General features: G+C 40.5%; 1 pseudogene; it reads left to right on the forward strand.

Moving 5' to 3' along the window:
• Nucleotides 1–14,966: 14,966 nt before the first annotated feature.
• On the forward strand, nt 14,967–18,163 carry LOC145389535 (small ribosomal subunit protein uS10m-like; annotated as a pseudogene).
• The last annotated feature ends 5,465 nt before the right edge of the window (nt 18,164–23,628 follow it).

Below are 23,628 nucleotides of genomic sequence, written 5' to 3' on the forward strand. Positions count from 1 at the left end.
TGTATGTATATGTATGTATGTAGTGTGGTTACGTATGCATGTATGTATATGTATGTATGTAGTGTAGTTACGTATGCATGTATGTATATGTATGTATGTAGTGTGGTTACGTATGCTTGTATGTATATGTAGTGTAGTTACGTATGCATGTATGTATATGTATGTATGTAGTGTAGTTACGTATGCATGTATGTATATGTATGTATGTAGTGTGGTTACGTATGCATGTATGTATATGTATGTATGTAGTGTAGTTACGTATGCATGTATGTATATGTATGTATGTAGTGTAGTTACGTATGCATGTATGTATATGTATGTATGTAGTGTAGTTACGTATGCATGTATGTATATGTATGTATGTAGTGTAGTTACGTATGCATGTATGTATATGTATGTATGTAGTGTAGTTACGTATGCATGTATGTATATGTATGTATGTAGTGTAGTTACGTATGCATGTATGTATATGTATGTATGTAGTGTAGTTACGTATGCATGTATGTATATGTATGTATGTAGTGTAGTTACGTATGCATGTATGTATATGTATGTATGTAGTGTAGTTACGTATGCATGTATGTATATGTATGTATGTAGTGTAGTTACGTATGCATGTATGTATATGTATGTATGTATGTAGTGTAGTTACGTATGCATGTATGTATGTATATGTATATGTATGTATGTAGTTACGTATGTATGTACTGTATGTAAGTATGTATGTATGTAGTGTAGTTACGTATGCATGTATGTATATGTATGTATGTAGTGTAGTTACGTATGCATGTATGTATATGTATGTATGTAATGTAGTTACGTATGCATGTATGTATATGTATGTATGTAGTGTGGTTACGTATGCATGTATGTATATGTATGTATGTAGTGTAGTTACGTATGCATGTATGTATATGTATGTATGCAGTGTGGTTACGTATGCTTGTATGTATATGTAACCACACTACATACATACATATACATACATGCATACGTAACTACACCATACATACATATACATACATTGCATACGTAACCACACTACATACACATACATATGTACATACATATGCATACGTAACTACACTACATACATACATATATACAACATTATGCTTTGTTAACCTACACTACGTATGCATGACATGCACTACGTAACCACACTACATACATGCATGCATCTACGCAACTACACTACATACACATGTGCATCACCAGTAACTACACTACATACATACATATACATACATTGCATACATTAACCACACTACATACATACATATACATACATGCATACGTAACTACACTACATACATACATAAACATACATACATCACGTAACTACACTACATACATACATATACATACATGCACATCGTAACCACTACATACATATAGACATACAATACATATACATACATGCATACATGTAACTACACTACATACATATATATTCATACATGCATGCGTAACCACTGCATACACCTACATACATACATATGCATACGTATACCACACTTTACATACATACATATACATACATGCATACGTAGCCACACTGCATACATACATATACATACAATATACGTATACCAAATTAATGGCTCATACATATGTGCACATGACACTACATACATTTGTACACATACATACGTAACCAAAGGTACATGGATAATTGTGTACACATGACCCTACCTACATACATATACATAACCACCATGTACAGTGGATGAATATGTACACATGAAACATACATACAGTATGTGCGTATATGCATGCGTGGACACTACATACATCCTTTTACATACCGGTGCGACCAGTAGGTAATGGATCATTATATGCATGACACTATACACATGACATACGTAATATAAATATGTCATGACATATTCACATACATAACCACAAGGAATCAGTATGGATCATTATGTACAATACATGACATATGTGCATATATACATGTATACATCAGACACACTACGTGATCAAAGGAAATGGATCATTATGTACACATGACTACATATACACATATTTACATCAAATGGATCATTGGTACATACGTATACCAAAGGTAGATGAGTCTCCATAAATAACCAAAAAGTAATGGATTTGGTGCACATGACACTGCATACATACGTACATACATAACCATGTGCACATGATTTATTAACTTTGGCTACGTTTGAATGTATGTGTGTACTACAGGTGTTGAGGACATCACTCATGGTGCCAAACTTGGTGAAATGGAGTATATATAGTAACACATTCTGATCTTTTGAATACGATAAAAAAACACATTCTGATCTTTGAGTAACACATTATTATTGTTTCGATCTTTTCAGTAATAAATTATTAACATATTACTTTGAGTGACATTATTAACACATTCCGATCACTGAGTAACACATCAACACATTCCAGTCTTTTCAGTAACATAGTGACACATCCCAGTCTTTTCAGTAACATAGTGACACATCCCAGTCTTTTCAGTAACATAGTGACACATCCCAGTCTTTTCAGTAACACACCTGTAAAACGTTCTGATCCTTTCAGTAACAGTATATATTAACACATTGATCTTTTGAGTAACACAGTAAGGTACAGTACAAGTAACACACTGATCTCTAATCTTTACTAATAACACATATCCGATCTCTGAATAACGTAATCTAATAACACGCTGGCCGATCTCCTGAGTAGCGCTGTCGCCCGCTCACCCCACTGTTCTATCTGCCCCATCTGCATACACACACTGTTCGTGGCCATTTGACACAGTTAATCATTGTACCTGTAAGTGACCCTGGCAACAATTAGTCGGGTAGGGGCAAGGTTTGTATATATATACTTGACGCTGTTTTCAGAAGAGTAAACCCCCGCTTGTCACTCAATGTAAACCCACCTGGAACGAGAAAAGCATTAATATGTAAAGATATAGGAAGAACACAAAAGGAAATAGGACTACATCAAGTGGTGGATGATATACAGACCTACCAGGTTTAAACTCCCACATACATGTACTGAATCCGTTTTACTACACTAAACCCTCGCTACACCAGACATGGGATTTAATGGACCCTTTGAGATCCTTGGACAAACCATTGTACACATACCAGATATCCTGTTAAATGGGACAAACCAAGTGGACCAACTTCAGACGAACGACTGGGCCCACCTGGGCCCACACTTGTTGCCACATCATTTAACATACACTACCAATGACATGGGACGTAGGGCACACTGATGCTGGAGGCGGTTCTTCCCTCCCAGCATTTGGAGCTAATCATGAAATAGCAATGCAAGGCTGTGAAATTATGGGCCGTCAGTGTAAAATGGACATAGTATATATATATATATATATAAATATATATATATATATATATATATATATATACAATATACACACACACACACACAGTATGCACATAGAAAATACAAAATTATCACCCATATGCTTTGCTGTAGTGATTTTTTGCTAACTTTCTAATGAAACAATCATTTTAGGATGTACCCTTATTATAAGATATCATCAAACGACAAGATAATCCAAGTACCTCTTATGAGCTAAACCTTTAAGTAACATCACCAAGTATGACTAAACCTTTAAGTAACACCAAGCATATGCACATTGTCACACCAAGCATATACTGGTACTTCGTCACAAATAATGTCACCAAGCATATACTGGCACTTCGTCTTAAGTAATGTCACCAAGCATATACTGGTTAACTTAGTCCAAAGTATACTGGTACTTAGTCATAAATGTTGTCACTAAGCATACTCTGTGCTTCGTTACCGGTATTATGTCACCAAGCTGTACACGGTACTGTACTTCGTCACCAAGTATTATGTCACCAAGCATATACTGTGCCACTTAGTCACCAAGTATTGTCACCAAGCATATACTGCACTTCCAAAGTCACCAAGATATTGTCACCAAGCATATACTGGTGACTTAGTCTCACCAAGCATAGATTTTAATGCCAACAACCATTTTATAATGCCACTATAAATACCGCACAAGTAACTGTGTTACTAAACAAACACTGATCAAAAATTGCAGCTTTCAGCTAGGTAGTCTTCCATTCATATGCTTCTAGCAGCTCTAAATATGGTCATAGTGAGGGACGCCTTCATGTGGTGGCGCTGATGTAACTAGGTGCTTCTGCCCACCCACACAAACATCCCTCAACTATCTCCCAAACATTAGTCGTACCCTGCCGGAGAACAATTTCAACACCCCTCGCCTCATCTTTTTCCAAACAACGGTTCTTGTGCTGCAGGAACCGCAATTTCAGGCTGAGCACCAAATCCACCATAAGGTTTATATTTCTAATGAACCTGGAGCCACAGCAACAATATACATGAAGATCACTCTACCCAGGTCCTACGAGGAGTAAGCTGCTGGGACGAGGAGGTAAGCTGCTCGGACCACACCATGCCGCAGTCCATGCCGTCTAACACCCTTCCATTGGACATGCTGCTGCCATCATCATCATCATCATCATCATTGCATAGGCCCTGCAATTTGATATACTGCTGAAATCTGTGTTGAAATGGCAATAGGCGTTTGACATTTGGAGAAACGTTTACAAACTGGAAGCATTTAGTCTTCAATTTCTTCTTGATCTTTGTCTTTGGAACACTCCGAGAACAGGAAGTGGTGTGTGTGACCAAGAAACCCACACCAAAAGCAGGAACTGGTGTGAGACACAGAAACCACACCAGGGACAGGAACTGATGTGTGATGCAAAGAAACCACACCAGGAACAGGAACTGATGTGTGTGACCACAAAAAAGAAACCACACCAGGAACAGGGAACTGATGTGTGTGACATAAAAGAAACCACACCAGGAACAGGAACTGATGTGTGTGACGCAAAAACACAGGAACAGGTACTGGATGTGTGTGACAAAGAAACCACACCAGGAACAGGAACTGGTGGGTGTGTGATGCAAAAGAAACCACACCAGGAACAGGAACTGATGTGGGTGTGACGCAAAGCTGCAAAGAAACCACACCAGGAACAGGAACTGATGTGTGTGACGCATAGATACCACACCAGGAACAGAGGAACTGGTGGGTGTGGCCCACTAAAGAAACCACACCAGGAACAGGAACTGGTGGAGTGGCAGTGTAAAGAAACCACACCAGGAACAAGAACTGGTGTGTGTGGAATGGAATTGTAAGCTCACGCTGGGAACGGAATCGAATGCGTACTGGTGGCAGCAATCCCGCTGGTGCAGCAGCACCTTCCAAACCAATATGTGCATCGAAAAAGTTCTAGCCTTAGCAGAATCAAGCTGGCCCATACCACAGGCTTTATCCGGATATATTTTTTACATACAGTGTAGCTTGGTGACATTTTGTGGTGACATCGTACTTCAGAATACCTTGGTGACGTTTAGTGACATCGTACTTTTATAATATATAAAAGTACATCTAAATCTGGAAACCTAGCAGCTTGGTGACATTTTTAACAATTAAAAATCTCATCCATTTAGGAAGCTAATGAATTGGAGGCACCCTGGAAGACACACACACACACACACACACACAAATGCCTTTCTAAAGGCTTGCCAGGATTACTACAGAATATTCAGGTGGTACATGTGGCTGTGATCAAGCGATCTAACTCAAGGGGTGTTTGGGGTGCCATGCCCATCAGAGCAATGGCGCATAAATCATTGCCATCAGAGCAATGGAGTGAACCAGAGCCATCAGAGCAATGGAGTGTGAACACATAGCCATCAGAGCAATGGTGTGCTTGAAGGACTGGGTGGATGTGGAAATATGTATCAGCGTCCCACGCATTATGACATTCAGATAAGTGCTGGTGCCTTACTGATTAACGAGCAACACATCGGCCCAGACTATACTTTCAATTCAACAAGTCCGACACCATCAGGAATGACATCAGTGCCTTAGGATGTTGATGACCCCTGAATATGGTGCCAGGCAGGGTGAAAATGGCATATAGTCCGATTGTTTGTTGTACCCAGGGGTTATGGCCTCAAAAAGCGTCCTCTCAGGTACATCCAACACCCACGGCACGGCACATAATAAACATTTGTGATAAAAATTACTAAAATCAAAATTGAAAATACATTATTCAATGGAAAAAGTATAAAAAAAACAACCAACCGTGATTGTCACACGCAAGGGCCGAGTGCATGTGATTGCCGGGAACGTCCTCCCTTTGTGACATCTCGCCGTTCACCTTACGTGACAGTTGTGGGTTCCGCGCCGAGTACAACCTAGGGCCAGGGCATCACATTTAAGACCCCTTCTTAGCGACCCCCTCGTGAAGAGGCTTCATCCCCACACAACTAGCAAGCATGGCAGGAGATGTGACATCAATTTGACAGAAACTGGGAGGCTATGTATGTGTTGACTATTCTAAGTACCCAACCATCCAGACCTCACACGAAGAGAGACAGTGAGAGAGAGGTAAAGGGGGAGGAGAGGGGGGACATGACTCAGCCAGGGAAAACACCTGATATTCAGTCAGCAGCTAAGCAGTACATTAAACCATACCATGTCTGGGCTTGGCAAATTTTTACGGCCGGATGCCACCCTCCTGACACCAACCTCCCCAATTCATCCAGGAGCTTGGGACCGGCAGTGAGTTGAGCGGCATCTCCTGGGATCAAACGCAACTCAATGGCTGGGTTAAAGGTTACATACTCCTTCTGGCTTAACTTGGCAGCTAAACTGCCATCTGTGACCCATGATTCCCTGCAAGGTTAACCAAGCATGTCCTGGTGTCCAGATTCTGATGTACGGATTCTTTTCTTTCACCCTCTGTTCTGTTATTTTATAATCATTCATCATTGTGGGACCTCCTTGCCCCACACCCAGGGCAGGGTGAGGAGTAGAAATGTCCAGACAGCCCAAATTTGTCCAATCCAATGGGCCACGCTTACATTCACTCATCATTCAAGCCCACGGAATCCTGGCTGTATCGGATAATTATGCAAAAACATTCAACATGTTCTGTGGCTTCACATAGCCTAAACATATCCAATAGTCAATCTGGACACTGTCACATTAAAAAAAGGGTTGCCAATTACCTGATCATGCACTTCTCCCACAATATTCCACCTTCTGCTTGGCCTACCTCGCCTCCTCCCTCCTTCAAATTCATCCAGCCAGCTCGATCTCTTGTCAGGTCCCTAGCCTCACCAACTTCCATACCTCTCTTCCTCACACACTTATCCACCATATCCCTCCACCTTCTCCTTGGCCTACCTCTCCTCCTCCGTCCTTTAAATTCACTCAGGTTAACCTTTTTCACCACTCTATTGTTATCCATTCTCTCCACATGACCATACCATCTCAGTACACTCTCTTCGATTCTGGTGTCCATAAACTTCCTCACTCTGCGACTTTCATCTATCTATCTATCTATTGCCAGATTGGGGTGGCCACAAACAAATCGCCTCCAAGTCGCCCTGTCCCCCGCCATTTCACTCCCCTGCTCCCAGCTCACACCCCCCTCTCTCATATACCTCTCCACCCCATCCCTCCATCTCATCCTCGGCCTCCCGTCCTCTTTCCCCCTCCACCTCCACTCACATACACTCTTCGTCAGTCTTTCATGAACCCCATTATTTCGTATCCTATCCACTCTCTGTACTCCATATACATATACAAGACAACAGCAATAATAATGCAAATATATCAATGGAAATTACAACAGGAAAAAATCTACATGAGTAATGAGAAAAATCGCATATCACAAAACAACAACAATAATAATAATAAATAATAAATAATAATAATAATAACCATCTTCTGTGTACCTCTCACAATAAATCATCACATAATACACCAAGATTATCTTCACATATATCCTACTAATCTCCATTCACTTCTCAAACATTAGTAAGCATAACAGTGTGCGCAAAATACCTCTAAGTTCCTTGTCTTGTACAGCCTCTCTCCTGTCTTCCTAGCATCCTCCTACTGTCTTTTTGTGTGTTCTTCTCTTCCATTCTTTTTTCCTTGTCTCGTACAGTCCTACATGTTTTCCTTATATCCTACGTCCTGTCCTGTTTTCCTGCCATCCTCCTTTCCTCCTGATTTCTTGACCTTCTAGCCTCCTTCACCCTCCTCCTCCCCTAAAACCCCAGTTATTATCCTGCTGTCTTCCCTTTTTTCTACACTCCCTTCTCCTTCCAGTCCTTGTATACTTTCCATTCACTACATCCTTACCTCCGTGCCTTGATACACTCCTCCTGCCAGTCTTCTTTGCTCCTGTTTTCCTACCCTTCCTCCTTGAGTCTCTCTCTCATTTGCTTCTCGGTTCCTCTGCCCTTATCCTTTTCGTCTCCCTGGTCTCCACCCTTCCTCCGTACTGTCTTCCTTTTCTTCATCCATCTTCTTTGTCTCTTGCTCCTTCCTTCTTCCTGTCTTAGCATCTTACTCTTTTCTTACCTTCCAGATCTCCTAGAAGAGAACGGGATAAAGAGTAACTTACTGGACGAAATTTGAAACGACTTAAAAACGATCAATAAATAACTATACTGTTTTTACACTAACTTGGCTGAGATATTTGTCCTTTGCAGCATATTTCACACAGCTTAATGATAGAAAAAGACAATTCTACGGCTCTACATCCATTCCATAGCACTTCTTCGTGACTGGCACCGTATTCTTGGGTTAATCTCTCGTTAAAACCCAGTATTCAAGGCGGAGATGTGACACTTTTAGGACAAGTTATGGTACAAAGGGTATAATCACTTAAATACCCTAACCATACTCACCTCTTTCTTACCTCCATTAACTGATTTCACAATAGCTGAATAAACAAGCTTCAGTAAGTAGGTAAAAGGTGGAATTAGAGATGGGGACTTAACAACTTTCTTAGACTTCACCTCACAATAGCACCAATCGTATCCTCAATCCATCCTAATTTCCACTTACTTATAATTACCAGTAAACAGAAACGTGTTCATAAAATAGCTGCAACTAGAAAAAACTTAAAATCTATCTATTCCTGTCAATAATTTATCACAAAACACCAATTTCTTTACCATACTCATCCTCCTTATCCCTATTATATAACTTATTTAACATGAATAACAGAAAAAGGTGAATAAAGAGGCTGTAACAAGGTAGAAAAATGGATCAGGATATCAAGATAACTTTCATCACCTCACAGTAACACAATTTCATCTTAAAACATAAAAATTCCCTTAACATTTATATCCTAGTTATCTCCATTTGCTTATCTAACACTAGCAGGCATATTATTGTACATAAATTACCCGCAAGAAGTCAATATATACAGACTTATAGGTGGCTAATTATCTACACTTTCTTACATTTATTCTCATAAAAACACGAAGATTTCCTTAACTGAAATCTAAGAGTGTTTCCCAAACTTTAACATCTGCCGGAACGCTTCTCAATCGCTGTTGCTTCTTGGCGCGCGCGCGAAAACACACACAATCGCTGTTGCTTCTTGGCGCGCGCGCGAAAACACACACAATCGCTGTTGCTTCTTGGCGCGCGCGCGAAACACACACACACACACACTTAATGATGTGAATCAACTGAAAATCATTGCATAGCTTCGTCATTCTTAGTCTTCAGTGTGATGTATGGGCTTGCTTTTGGTGACAAAGACTATCTGAAAGGATGCTTGATAGTTGCAGGCGCTTTATCAGGTTCTACATCCAAATTGTGTATTTGTTTTTAGTGGCAATATAGCGTGAGAAACCCGCTTCACACCTATACGGTGTTGCAAATGGCATCAGATGTTTCATTGCTCGTTTTGTAATATCAGGATACTCGTGCAAGAGCTTTGCCCAAAAGGTATGCAGCGAGTCTTTATCAAATGTTGTTCTCAGCGTTTGATCTATTAAAATTTCAATCAGCTGCTAATTTTCCTTCACAGACAGGGTTTGTCCTATTACAGAACCAGAATCCATAAATGGACAGAGGGTCTGCCTGCCTGAGAAATTATTCCCTCAAAGTATTACTTAATTGCTTTAAATGGTGAACAATGCATTCTCCTGAACTTCCATCCAACTGCAAGGAATTTATAGTCAGGAACAGATGAAGAGTTGGAAAACATTCACTTTGTTTTGCCTTTGCACAATCAACCTAAAAGTTTACTTTGAGAAGATTCAATTTTGTCCTGAACCTTCAGTATGTCACATCTGAGCCTTGCAATGACAAGTGCAGTTCATTTAGTTTTAAAAACATCTGTACAGTAAGATAGCCGTTTCACTGACCAGACTTCGTCACTATTTAACAGAGAAAAGCTGTTTCCTGTAAGAAAGATCACTCATCTTTCGTATCACACACACGTGAAAGAATTTTGCCGCGGGATAACCAGCGCACCTCCGTGTGCAGTAACTAAGCACTATGACTGGGCCCCATCTCCTAGCAGAGCCGTACGCAGCTGCGAATTTCGTGGTCTAGCTCTGATGAAATTTACCACCTTGAATACCTCATCCAGCATAACTTTAGTTCGCATGGCATCCTCATTACTGCAAGTGCACGTCTATTCAGGCAAGTCTGCCTCATGGAGCAACGTTTCTAATAAGAGCCAAAACACCTTTTACTGGGCCTGTCATTGCTTTTGCACCATCAGTGCAAACGGCTGTTATCTAATTATACTAAGTAGATAAACGTAAGTCAAATACCTGTATCCTGTATATGGGAAGGAGCGAACTGGTGCGGTGCAGCATCCTTGCCGGGACGAAATACAGGTTTCTCCCTTCAGATGGGGACGTAACCTGAAAAGCAGTCAACAATTTTACACCATAAAACAATAAAATTTCCTGACCATTCTAACCTCTAGACAATATTAACTTGTCTAAATTTAACAAGTGCAATAATGTAGCTAACTTGGTTGAAAATGGTTGTTTGGAATCAAAGCCAAGTACGTGAGACGCCGGCCTCTTGGGCGTCTGTTCACTCCATCACCATTTACCATCTCAAAACACCAATAACCCTTATGATACCTAATTCAAAGTTATCTCCATTACCTTTACTAAAACCAGTAACAGGAATAAAGGGGACAAAACATGTGTAAGTAGTCAAAAACTTGAATTAGGACGGATAACTTACGAAGCCAAGTCTTCGGCGTCTCCAGCTCCAATTTCGTCACTCATCTAAAAGCATCACCATTAAACAATTTCCCTACCATACCCACCTCCAAGTGATCACCAATAGCCTACCTAAAATCAGTAAATAAAGTAATGCTTGCAAATTAACTGTGACTAATAAAGGAAGGTGAATTAAAGTCGGATGCTTACCACGTTGTCCCGCTCTCTCAAAATGGCGTCGGGATCTGCTTGGCATTCATAAAATGTCCATTAGCAACTTACTATTAACCGAAAAAGTCTTGTTTGGTCCAATTTTTTCCAGTTTAATATTTCCCAACCTTGTTTGCAGTGAAAGAAAAAATAAAAAAAAATAAAACATTCTTATCCACGCGCACCTGCTGAATTTTGGCGCCAACCCGCCGATTTCAAAAGCTCAAAGTTTGCTTTACTCATTTCACTTTAAACAGCGCAAAACTGCCATCTGCATATCTAGACCGATGAGTCTCATTTTTCTGGTGAAGACCCTCTGTCCACTTGCTGAATTTCACCAATTTTGTGTGGAGACCACAGCTGAGACGGGTACTCCAGTTTAGGGAGGACCAGGGTCTTCCAAATTGGTAATAGATGATCATTCTTACATTTTTTTTCTTTTCTTTAATCTAACGTAATTCTCAGGATGATAATTCTTGCATTTTTCTTATCTAATGTAACAATCTACGCTAATCTACCATTAACAACCCACACTAATCTAACCTAACTGAACCTACACTAATCTGACATAACCCTTTCGCTGCGCTTTATGACTATAGTCCTATGAATTATTCCCTTTCACTTCGGAATACGAGTGTAGTCGACGGACAGCAGGAAACGATTTGAACTGACCGCCGTTGACTGCAACAGCGTCCCGTTCGTGCGCCGTCAGACGGGTGGTGTTTAGTACTACTGGCGAGGATGAGTTTGCAATCATGTGCTCGTGGCTACACTTGTATTTTCTGTGCCGACTCAAGCTGCATGCAAGAGGATAATGAGTAATCGAGGAAGAAGAGACACAGGGCCGAATAGGAGGGAGGAAGGAAATGAAGAAAATATGGAACCCACACAACGTAGGAGGTACAACAACGCGGATTCATAAACATTTGTGACATCATCATCCTGGTGCATTGTGGGTTAGCGCGCGGAGTGTGAGTGTTTTGGTTTGGTACGTGGGTGAATATTTTCAGATTCTGGAGACTTATACGTGGTGTGTGTACTTGTCTCGTAACGAATAACAATGCCACACTTTTGCTGCATTGTCGGCTGTGGAAATAAGACCAATAAGCACCCCTATCTCTTCTTTTTATGGTATACTGAAGATCCCAACTGCAGAGAGGAGAAAATTATGGTGGTGAGTTGGAAATGCATTTTTTGGCTGGCTGTGAGCTGGAGAAATGGGTGCATGTAGAGGTAGGGAAATGTGCTAAAAGGTGATGAATGGGAATAAAAGGGAGAAATGAATGGGTGGATAAGGTAATTGGAAAAGTGAGGTGGCTGGCTTGGTGTTATGTGCGGTGATTTTGGGTTCGGGTTTTCAAGATCTGAATTTCTGGTGGGTGGAAAGTGCTGTAAGATTAATTAATAGGAATGTAGTGCAGAAAAAAAGTGTACCAGGAAAGGAAAAGAATGGTAGATGAAGAGAAGGTTATGTTGGGGTTACGATTGTGTGTGTGTTGTGGGAATGGTGAGCTTGAAAAAGCATTTTTTATTTTTTAGACCTGTGGCAGGGTGTTGGCTGCTTGTAGTGGTGGGAGAATAGGTAGAATGGGTAGTAATAAAGGTAAAAAAGATTAGAAAAGGTGGAAGAGTGCAGTAGGATGAGTATTTGGCTGAAATGGGGTAGAATGGGTACTGTCGATTCATGGGTTCGGGTTATTGGCAGGAAACTAAAGTTGTTGTGGTGGGGGACAGAAGCATTTGTAAATATTGTTGAATGAATAGAGGGGTGGGACAGGTGGTGGTGCACCCAAAAAGGTGATAGTTGAGGGGAAGGATGTGTAACTGTTATGGAGAATTGGATTTTGTGTTCAGAAATGCCAACTACTGTAAGATAAGAATCATGAATATAAAAACAAATACTGAACTACTATCTAATAACTATAGAAACCACATAATGCAGTAGAAGTCCTATTTTTCGGCATCTATGGGACCAGGCTAGTGCCGAAAAATCAAAATAGCCGAATTATCAAAAACCCTACCCACTCAATACCTTATATGTTTCGGTGAACACTATCATCACCACTCATATCATTACAAATGTGCTTGGAGAGAGTACTGTATACTGTTTGATACTGTACAATACTGTAATGAATACAGTACTATACATGAATATGGAAAATAAAGAAATTAGTGAACATACTGTATATAAATGTAATGGTACAGTAGGCCTACAAGTTCACATGCACTTACCTAAACTTATAGTAGGTTCCTTAATTACATATGTACAATAGAAGGGGTTGATTGGCGTCTGCTACTGGTGGAAGAAGTCCCCAGCAGTAGAGGGTCCTCATGGAGAATTTCAAGACTGACGAAAAAAATCGGAAAATCTGCCGAACGATCAGAGATTTTCGTAAATGGGACTATTTCTCAAAACTGCTGAAATGTCAGATTTGCCGGGGAATTGGATGCCGAAGAATTGGACTTTTACTGTAATATTGTTTGTGTTTTGATATGAATAATATCCAAACAAAAATAATCTTCACCTTGAGCAGCTTTGCAGTCACAGTGTGCTGTTACTACCACACCATCATGTGTAGCAATAATCCATGAATGCATTGCTGTAGCACCAACAGATTGTGAATGTAGAACCTGAAATAATCATCATGTATTAAAAAAGAAGTAATTATGTTGTGGGCATTAACCATTCTCACTATGATGACACTCTCCTATCATATACTGTGTTTATAAAGGACAGGTAGGGCCCTCATGACTGAAGCACTATTCTACTGGTTGCATCATTTAATTAAAGCCAACATATCCTGACTTCCAAGAATATGAACACCAGATGTTTATGTTACTACCAGTAACAGAGAGAGAGAGAGAGGTAAAAGAGAACTAGCATCGATACTGGAGTGGAATGTACAGAATGAGGTGTGGTACTTACTCTGCCTCTGACAATCACAGGTTGGCCTGGTCTGGATTCTGCTACACCGAGTAAGAATAACAAAAGTTCATAATTCTACCCCCTTTGTACTTATTATTTCCTTGTTTCTGGATCCTACATAACCCTGTCTTTAAGTGGAAAAAAGGGCCAAGAAGATGGTAATGATGATTGTGATTTTAATGGTGATGATGATGCTGATGTTTCTCCCTAAAGAGAATAATATATGAGAATAATAATTTCTTTCTGATCACCTTTAGCATCTTCCAATATCTTTAGCATCTTCCAGTACTGTATGATAGACAGCATATGAATATTGCCATTTGATTATGGTCTCGTCAGCTTAGGAGACTTCCTGGTACTCATACTCATTTATTTAATTTGCACAGTACATTACACTCAAATATACAGTGGTATTGTAATAACCGAACTGAAACTTAACAAATTAATCACTGGTCTGACCAAGATTCGATCTCAGACCCTCGTGCTTGATACACGCACACGTTACCACTGAGCCAATGAGAGGGTCCCCTCTTTGCATCTAGGCAGTGCAGGCTTTTATACACCCTGTTACAGTATGTCATTCATGTCTTTATTATTGATGTATACTGCTTACATAACATAAAGAATATTGATGTCTTTTTTTCAAAAGTGAACTAGTAAGGAAGAGGTGCTAAAAGGCATCCCAATCTGGCCAGAGTCTTGTGGGCTTAAGAGACTTTTTGGCGTCTCTTTCAGCCTAATGTTCTCTTTTATGTTTTATAGTTTTAATATGGATATTGTTGGCATACAAGACAGTGTGAAGATGCTCTGTTTAGCTGTTAGTTATACCATAAAATTATTCTCTTGTACAAAGGAAAAGGGGAAAAAGAAGTGTGTGGTAATCATAGGGGCATTTGTCTTCTTAGTATAATAGGAAAAGTGTATGGTAGGATACTTATAGACAGAGTTAGAGAAAGAACAGGGAAATTATGAGAGAGGGGGGTGTGAGTTGGGAGCGGGGCAGTGAAATGGCGGGGGACAGGGCGACTTGGAGGCGATTTGTTTTTGGCCACCCTAAACGGGATTGAGGCGTCTGGCAATAGATAGATAGATAGATTTCTGTAAATCACAGAGTTAATCAAGTAAGTAATGACAATCCTGCATATAACCAGAGTTTGCAGATGTATGTCATTGTGTTGTAAGTGTACAGTATGGCACTGTACTATGTTTTTTTGCTTAATTTTTCCAGTTGGATACAATATTTTGTATATATGCTGTACAGTATATCAGGCATGTTTAATTATGAATGACTGTGTATGACAAGACTTATGTAACTACCCTGTACTGGTGTGTGACAAGAAAAAGATGTTGATCAGTAGTTACGGTACCAGCTTTTCCTCTTAACACCTTTGGTCAGGTGACATTTTTATTGTATTCTTGCTAAAACTAGACAAATTTATTAATGCAGCATATTTTAACCTTTGGCAAAGGGCTGAAGGTATACGTTGTTTGCCTTCCACTGTGAAAAAGTGTTGCCTTGGCTAAATAACATCATCTAGGGCTAGCAGAAACATAAAGTACATCACTGGAGTGAAAGTGTTAATAGGTAATGATATTATTGCAGGTTGTGGATGATGGTGAGCCTGACCGTCTGTATAGCGTAATTGATGTGGAGTGCCGAGGACATGACCCAGCGGTGCTACCATCATACCTCACCTTCCTCTCCACCGCTGCATCTCACCTCGGAAGTACAGTTCAGGACATGTTAGTTCAACCTACTTTTTGTCTTATTAACCATATGTGACACATCAGGCTTTAAATATGAGATGTAGTTGGGGTTTATTGCATACAGAATACCATTCAAGTGTGAGTGATATAATGACTCTTGCTTTAATTATCTAAATTAATTAGCCCATCCCAGGCCCCTGTGCTCCTGATGGGGGAGGAGAAGATTGCATAACAGAGACATAGGTGGGTGGAGGGTTGGTCTTACTACTTTTCCACCCCTCTCTTGGCATCTCCTCATTCCAAGTGTTCCATAGCATCTCCAATTTCATATCATTTATAATTCATTGCAGCTTCTCCATCCATCCATTATGTTAAGGATCATACCTTACCCTAGCCATGTGGGAAAAAAGGTCAGTCATCATCATCATCCTGACCTCCTTTCCCACCCTAGGGCAGAGTGCACAGAGGGCACAGTACTTCCAAACTCCTACTCTCACCTCTTTTGGTAGCTTCTTGTGAAACATGTGGAATTCATTGGTGGCATTTAGTCTCCTTTATCCCTAGGTTAAAAAAAAAAAGTTTCAGTAATTACAGACTTGAAAACTCAGCTTCTCCCCACCAAGGCTGTAAGCCATAAGACAAAAGTTGAATCCTCTGTGTTGTTGTTGTTGTTGTTGTGAACTTGTGACCCCAGGTTTATCTGAATGTGATCTGGGTGGACTGTAGATTGAAACTGGATTTCTCTTACAGTTCACCATCCTCTTTTAGGGGGATTGGGATGGAGTTGAGAATGTTTGAATAACCAGGCAGTTTTTGCTATGTCAGTTCCACCATGTGAAGGTATCCAGCTGCAGGATCAAGCCTCCCTGTTTAACTGAAATATAGTTTAAGAAATATCTGTATGCCTTTCCACAAGTAACTCTATAGCCCAATAGAGAAAAATATAAATCAGTATAAAAGCTTATATCTTTCACAGAGCTTGGCCCACAAAGCACATAAAACGGTGGACATTACTGAAGTCGGTGCACATCCACAAGAAACACCGAGTGCAGTATGAAGCCAGAACCCATTTCCTCACTTTATCACTCCCGCGCCTCACACAGTCTACTGCTACACCTACCTTGAGTATATCCAGCGTAATCTTCCAGAGGGTGTCGCTATGAAAGTTACCAGGGTGAGAACCATTTAAGCGTATTGTTGAAATGTGAATGTTTGATGAATGAAAGCCAGGGTGGTTGTGAACATTGTGCATCTGAGCTGAAGGTCAGGAATCATTATGCAATAAGTCCCCATTCCCCCCACCCCTACCAAGTCCAAGTAAATTACATCTGGTGGTGCAATTAGTAGAGTGCCCTGGTCAGAGCATATTGTGGCATATGCTGTGGTTGAAGTCCAGGAGATGGCCAGGGGTTTTTCTGTCATGTTGAGGCACCAGGGGCTCTGGTCTGAATTAATGGTAGCCTAATCTCAGGTCCCTACACTTGGATGAAGGCAAAATGGGATTTGTCATTTTCTTCTAGTCGTGGGGGATTATGATTGAAGAGTTGAGAGGAAGGATGGGACTGGAGTGCATTGGTGTTGTGATGAGGAGGGATGGATTGAGATGGTTTGGGCATGGGGAGTGGATGGAGAATGACAGTTGGGTGGGGAAGGTGAGAAGAGTGAACATCTGATGTAGGGTTGTAAGAGGCAGACCGAAAAAGACCGGGGATGAGGTAATTGAGTGTGACCCCAGGGATAAGGGACTGCATAGCGAGGCACTACCCAACCCAACATTGTAAATGGTTTCTTGGTTCACAAGAAACCATTTGGCCTGTCACGTAGTGTAGAGAGACCCGAAGGCAGTACTTCACTGAGTGAGTGGATGATGGGTGCTCCCATCTGTCGTGTAAGAAAATATTATTTGGTAATGAAATTGCTGGGCATTGGAGTGCATAGCTATGGAGCGTCAGGTGCCATGTCATGAACTTTAGAGTTATGAAGTGAAGCCAGTAAACAATACATACCAGAGTGCACTAAATTAGCAGAATCATTTCTAATGCATGAGTGAAGTGCTTACTCTAACTTGTGCATACAGCCATACTTTGTATGGTTTGTTACTAACATCAGTGTATTGGATTGCAGTCAAGTAATTTATTTTTATTGCTGACATTGCCTAATATTGAATAGTTTTTGCTTTGCTAATGAGTGTATCATCCACAGCATGAACTCCAGAAGCTTCCCCAACATGTCAAACCATCATCAGAAGTGTCGGTTTGATCATCAGACGCCTGCATCATCACTGCTTCATCAGTAGGTTAGTAATGTATATATAGTTGTTGTTGTTGTTTTAGTCCTTCATCCTGTCATGTTTTCAACTTTGGCCATTGCCCTTTTGCCTAACTGGTAACCACTATGTTCAGACAGTTTTGTGGATTTAGTAGATTGTATTGTACAAGATTACATAATGTAATTTGTGCTGAAGTACAGGTACTCAGCAAAAGCAGTAAAGGCTTTTGAGCATTTATGAGCAGAGGTGTGTGTAGGTGGTTGTGAGATTTACTGGGCCCCATTCGACTTGGCTTACATCAGGCAGCATGAAAGTCAATGAAGGACACTACAGATTTGTTTCCCACTAGTCAAAACAAATTCCACATAGCCCAACCTCAGAACTGGTGGGAGAATTGGCATGTAATGAATACTGTAGACTTGTTTTCCGTAAGCCAGACCTAATTCAGTGCAGTCCAGCCTCGCAGTGGATGTGGGGATTTGCATGTAAAGGAAAGACTGGATATGGTACCTTTTATTTGTCACTGAAAAAGAGAATCACAAAAGTTGAACACACATAAAGTACTCTATGCCAGTATAAAAACGTGCATCATATGAACTAAGCAAATGACCTGAAAAATAATGCTGTTTTAAACAGTGATGTTTTTCATCTTTGCCATTTCCATCATGACTTCTTGATAAGTACAAATTTTCAGATTACCAGAACTTTTCTGCCTAGCCCCGGGCTCCTGCGCTCCTCATGGAGCAATGTAGGATTGGATGATGGATGGATGGATTCTGTGTTTGCATACCTCTCTGTGGCAAACATTATTTTAATATGTATGTATGAAATATAAACCAGTGTTATGCTGTAAAATAGTGCTCTCATTACCTGTAAAAAAATAGGATAAGAAAGAGTCATGTAGTCACAATGACCTTTATTATGCATTTTGTCTTTGGCACACACAGACTTACAGTCAGGAAAAAACATGTGGAAGCAGAAATAAGTACAATATAAGTGATAAAAATTTGACCTAGTTGAGTAGAAACTAAGTATGTTGTGTTTGGTTTTATACTCAGTTATTTCTAAGTGCTTCACCAGTATTTTTTTTATATTACAGGAGTATCATTAATACTATATCAGGGTATTCCAAGTACGCTCCTTCCATACACTACCGTACACACACCAGCACAGTTGCTCACCATACATTGCAGGTATTGACAGTATCAGCACCAACACTACGCCTCTCAGGAGTAACGTATGAGCAAGGTGTACACTGAGTTACAAATGGCTTGGGGTATATTCATTAATTTTCTGTTGCTTAAGTAGTGTGTGAGATTGTTTACATATCCAGGAGCTGCCAAACACTTCACAGTTGGACTCGGTTAAATAATTCATCCTCATCATCATCTAAACCTCTTTTCCAACCCTAGGATGTGGTGAGGTAGGGCGGAACAATGTACGTTTTATTATTGTGGCTGCTGAACAGTTTCATTTAGCTTAAGAACCTTAGTCATATAGGGTTATTGTAGGCTATATCTGTGTCCCCAGGTTGAAACATCATTCCTGAGCTAAATAAAATCACTTGGAGATAGTAAGAGTAAAATAACAGCCATCTGCATTGGTGGTGTTAACTTTAGATAAGTATGCATTAGGTATAGGGTCTTGTCCTTTATTACCCTCCAGCTAAAGTGTGTGTAGAGGGTGTGCAGAAAGAATGGCTCTTGGGTCTGCATACTTTTGCCAGTCAGTAAAGTGGGTTCTCATCAGTTAACCCCTTCAACGTGATAGCATTTGGTATTCTAAGCACACCACCACCAGATAATTTTATTCAGTATAGGGCGGATCTTTAGCTGAGAAGAAGGTAATTTGTCTGATATTGAACCCCCCCAAGTTTTAAAAATATCTTCTATCTATCTATCTATCTATTGCCAGACGCCTCAATCCCATTTGGGGTGGCCACAAACAAATCGCCTCCAAGTTGCCCTGTCCCCCGCCATTTCACTCCCCTGCTCCCAACTCACACCCCCCTCTCTCATATACCTCTCCACCCCATCCCTCCATGTCATCCTCGGCCTCCCCCTCCCTCTTCCCCCATCCACCTCACCCACATACACTCTCTTCGTCAGTCTTTCACCCTCCATCCTCTCCACATGGCCAAACCACCTCAGTGTGTTTCTCATAACGCTTCCTATCACATCTTCTGTATTAAATATAATGGTCTGGAGGTTAGTAAAAGTCAAATATCAGAGCAGTTGTTAGGCTGAAGGGATTAGTCACGGTGCAGTACTGGTAACTCTTTTGAATTTCTTTACAGTAATGATGTAGTCACTCGTGTACAACCTGCAGCATGTCCTGTTATTCATTTTGTTTGACCTAAAATTAATATGGTTGAGTACAGTTAACTCACAGTATGCTCTAAATCTTATAAACACTGGCATGCCATTCTTTAAATTCCACAAGCCTTATTTTTAGCAACACCTGTAGTCTTCTTGCACTGAGTACATTCACATCAGACAAAACACACAACAGAAAATTTAAATATTTTACCCTAATAACACAGTCTGGAACTAGGTAAAGTGACAGTTTGAATTTTCACTTTGGTTGAACAGTGCAAAATTTACCTATTAAAAAAAAAAAAAAAAAAAAAAATGCAGTTGATTCTACAAAATTCTAAACCTGAAAGAGGCAAGAGATATTTGCCTCTGAGTCATGAAAATATTTGGTGATCTGACTAGCTAACTTGTAGAAAAGTTCAAAATATCTAGTAGGATCTAGAGGTGCATACGCACTGCCACAGATAAAGACAACTCAGTGATGATCAGTTAGTTAAAATTAGTCTTGCTACTTCCAAATTCATATTAAGAAAGGCCTCTCATATTGAAAAGGTTATTGCAAGCCCCACTTAACCCATCCAGTGTGAAAAGTCTCAGCCAAACTTAATTCAAACCTCTGAAAGTACGGTAGCAACAATAAAATATGAATATTATTGGAGTGAGGGAGTTAAAAGTTGTGATGTAGATATGGGTTGTATAGGTTTGTGTATTTATGTGTTTGTACCAGATACTATGTACCTCTGTAGCCCTACCACCTCACTTGATTTATTTATTATATTATTATTATCTATCTATCTATCTATTGCCAGACGCCTCAATCCCGTTTGGGGTGGCCACAAACAAATCGCCTCCAAGTCACCCTGTCCCCCGCCATTTCACTGCCCTGCTCACAACTCACACGCCCCGCTCTCATATACCTCTCCACCCCATCCCTCCATCTCAACCTCCGCCTCCCACTCCCTCTTCAGCTCACTAATTCCACATCTCCGGTCCAATTGCTTTTTCTTCCATTCCATATTGGTGACGTACTTCAACCTCAGTGTCATTCTTGATATTGGGATTTTTATTGATTTATTTTTTATTGACATATTTATTTGAACCCCACAACAGCATCCTGTTGTTTATAGAGCCACAAGAGAGTAATTTTGTTGTCACTAAGTTATGTGCGGATGAGCGAGATGTTCTAGTGTGGACTCGTTATGATTGCTCACTAGCTAATTATGGGCTCATTATGTTCAGTTTGGCCATGTGAAGAGGATGGAGGGTGAAAGACTGACGAAGAGAGTGTATGTGAGTGAGGTGGATGGGGGAAGAGGGAGGGGGAGGCCGAGGATGAGATGGAGGGATGGGGTGGAGAGGTATATGAGAGAGGGGGGTGTGAGTTGGGAGCAGGGCAGTGAAATGGTGGGGGACAGGGCGACTTGGAGGCGATTTGTTTGTGGCCACCCCAACGGGATTGAGGCGTCTGGCAATAGATAGATAGATAGATAGATAGATTATGTTCAGTTAGTGACACCCGACAATAACCGAGTGGATAGGGCTTCAGAAACAATTTACGACAAAGGTACCAGGAAGTGAGGGATGTATTATGTAAAGGTAGGGGGATGTACAAGTAAGTGAGCCAGGTCTATTGTGTATGGTTGTGATGAGCATTTGTGTGTGTGCATGTGTAGTGATGTGAACTGCCAAGATGTATAAAAGTGTGTATGTAGAGAAGGGTAAGGCTGTTGATAGGTGTGATACAAGTGCCTCCATAACCCAAATGTTGTGGGTGTATTGGTGCAGTACAGGGGTAATGGTCAGGATATTGTACAAATCATTACACATAACCATTACACTAAGGGCCATATTTTGAATGGCTCTGGAGATTTCATAATACAGTACATTTTTCTCTGCAATTAAGGTATGCATATTACACCTTATCTTTCTCCTTAATATTTCTTTATTTCAAGTATGGCCTTAGTTTGCATCAGTAATTTACAAAAGCAGGTGCTGAAGAGGAGCCTGCATGTGGTGGCATTGTGACCCTGGGTGGAGCAGCTGAGTTGTCCACTCAGGAGCCAAACCTCCTCATGCTTCCTGCACCTTGCCCTGAGAACAACCCTGGTCCTATCCCGGTGAAACACTTTTTACCAATAAGGGGTACCAGTTCTCTGTACAGTGTATGTACTATACCGTACCTGTAGGACGGATCCATAGAACCAGTTGCTTACCTGTGGTCAGTGGGTCTGCTCAGCCAGACAGATTGGCATTAGGCATTCACAATAACAGCATCTTACAAGAGGAAAATAAGATGTAATAGGCAAAATATTTTGCTGAGAAAGAGGCATTATGAAATCTCCAAAATGACAGAAATACAGCACGGAATTGAGATTACTAGGAAGGTTACTGTTAACATTGGTTTGGTGATTGTAGGGACTTAAAACAGAGAGGAAATATAAACTACTACAAGTAACCACACACTGTACATTAAAATTCTGTCGTGATTAGAGCACTGTCACATGTTTGTAAAAGCACGGCAGACACTAAAAGCTTTCCTATAACCTACAGACATACTGGACAATTTTGTACATTTCCATCACAATCATTAAGTCAGACAATTTTCTTGATACTTGATGGTAAAATCTACTTGAAGTTTCTGCACAAATATCTGTCTTATATACAGGCTTATAATTATCTTCTTGCTCACAGCTCTAAAAGGGGAAGTTTGCCTCTTATATGCCTAGTACAAAGTGGTGTAACTGCACATTGGTAACAGACCATAAACTCTGATTTTGGCTGCTGTGTTTGATTAGAAAGATCTGGGACTAACATGCAGTAATAACTGAGGTATGTAACTCAGTGGTACCTACTTAAATCATTCATCTTGGTTGAAAGAGAGATTGTATACTCATCCATCCATCATCTAATCCTTTATTGCCCCAGTCAGAGTGTAGGGACCCAGGCCTAGACGACTCACTTCAGACATTTAAAGTGAGACAGACAGAGAGCGAAAGACAGAGACATGCATGCATGCACGCACACACACACTGAGTTTGATTGATCAGGTAGACATCAAAATGTTGAATCTGACTACTGACCTTGTGAATGGAGAGTTTATGGTATATAAGTTGCCTAATAACTGTAACAGCTTTGTTACA

The sequence above is a fragment of the Coenobita brevimanus genome, unplaced genomic scaffold (genome assembly GCF_032717465.1).
Source record: "Coenobita brevimanus isolate Jiangsu-jjx unplaced genomic scaffold, ASM3271746v2 jjx.HiC_scaffold_1229, whole genome shotgun sequence".
Taxonomy (NCBI): Eukaryota; Metazoa; Arthropoda; class Malacostraca; order Decapoda; family Coenobitidae; genus Coenobita; species Coenobita brevimanus.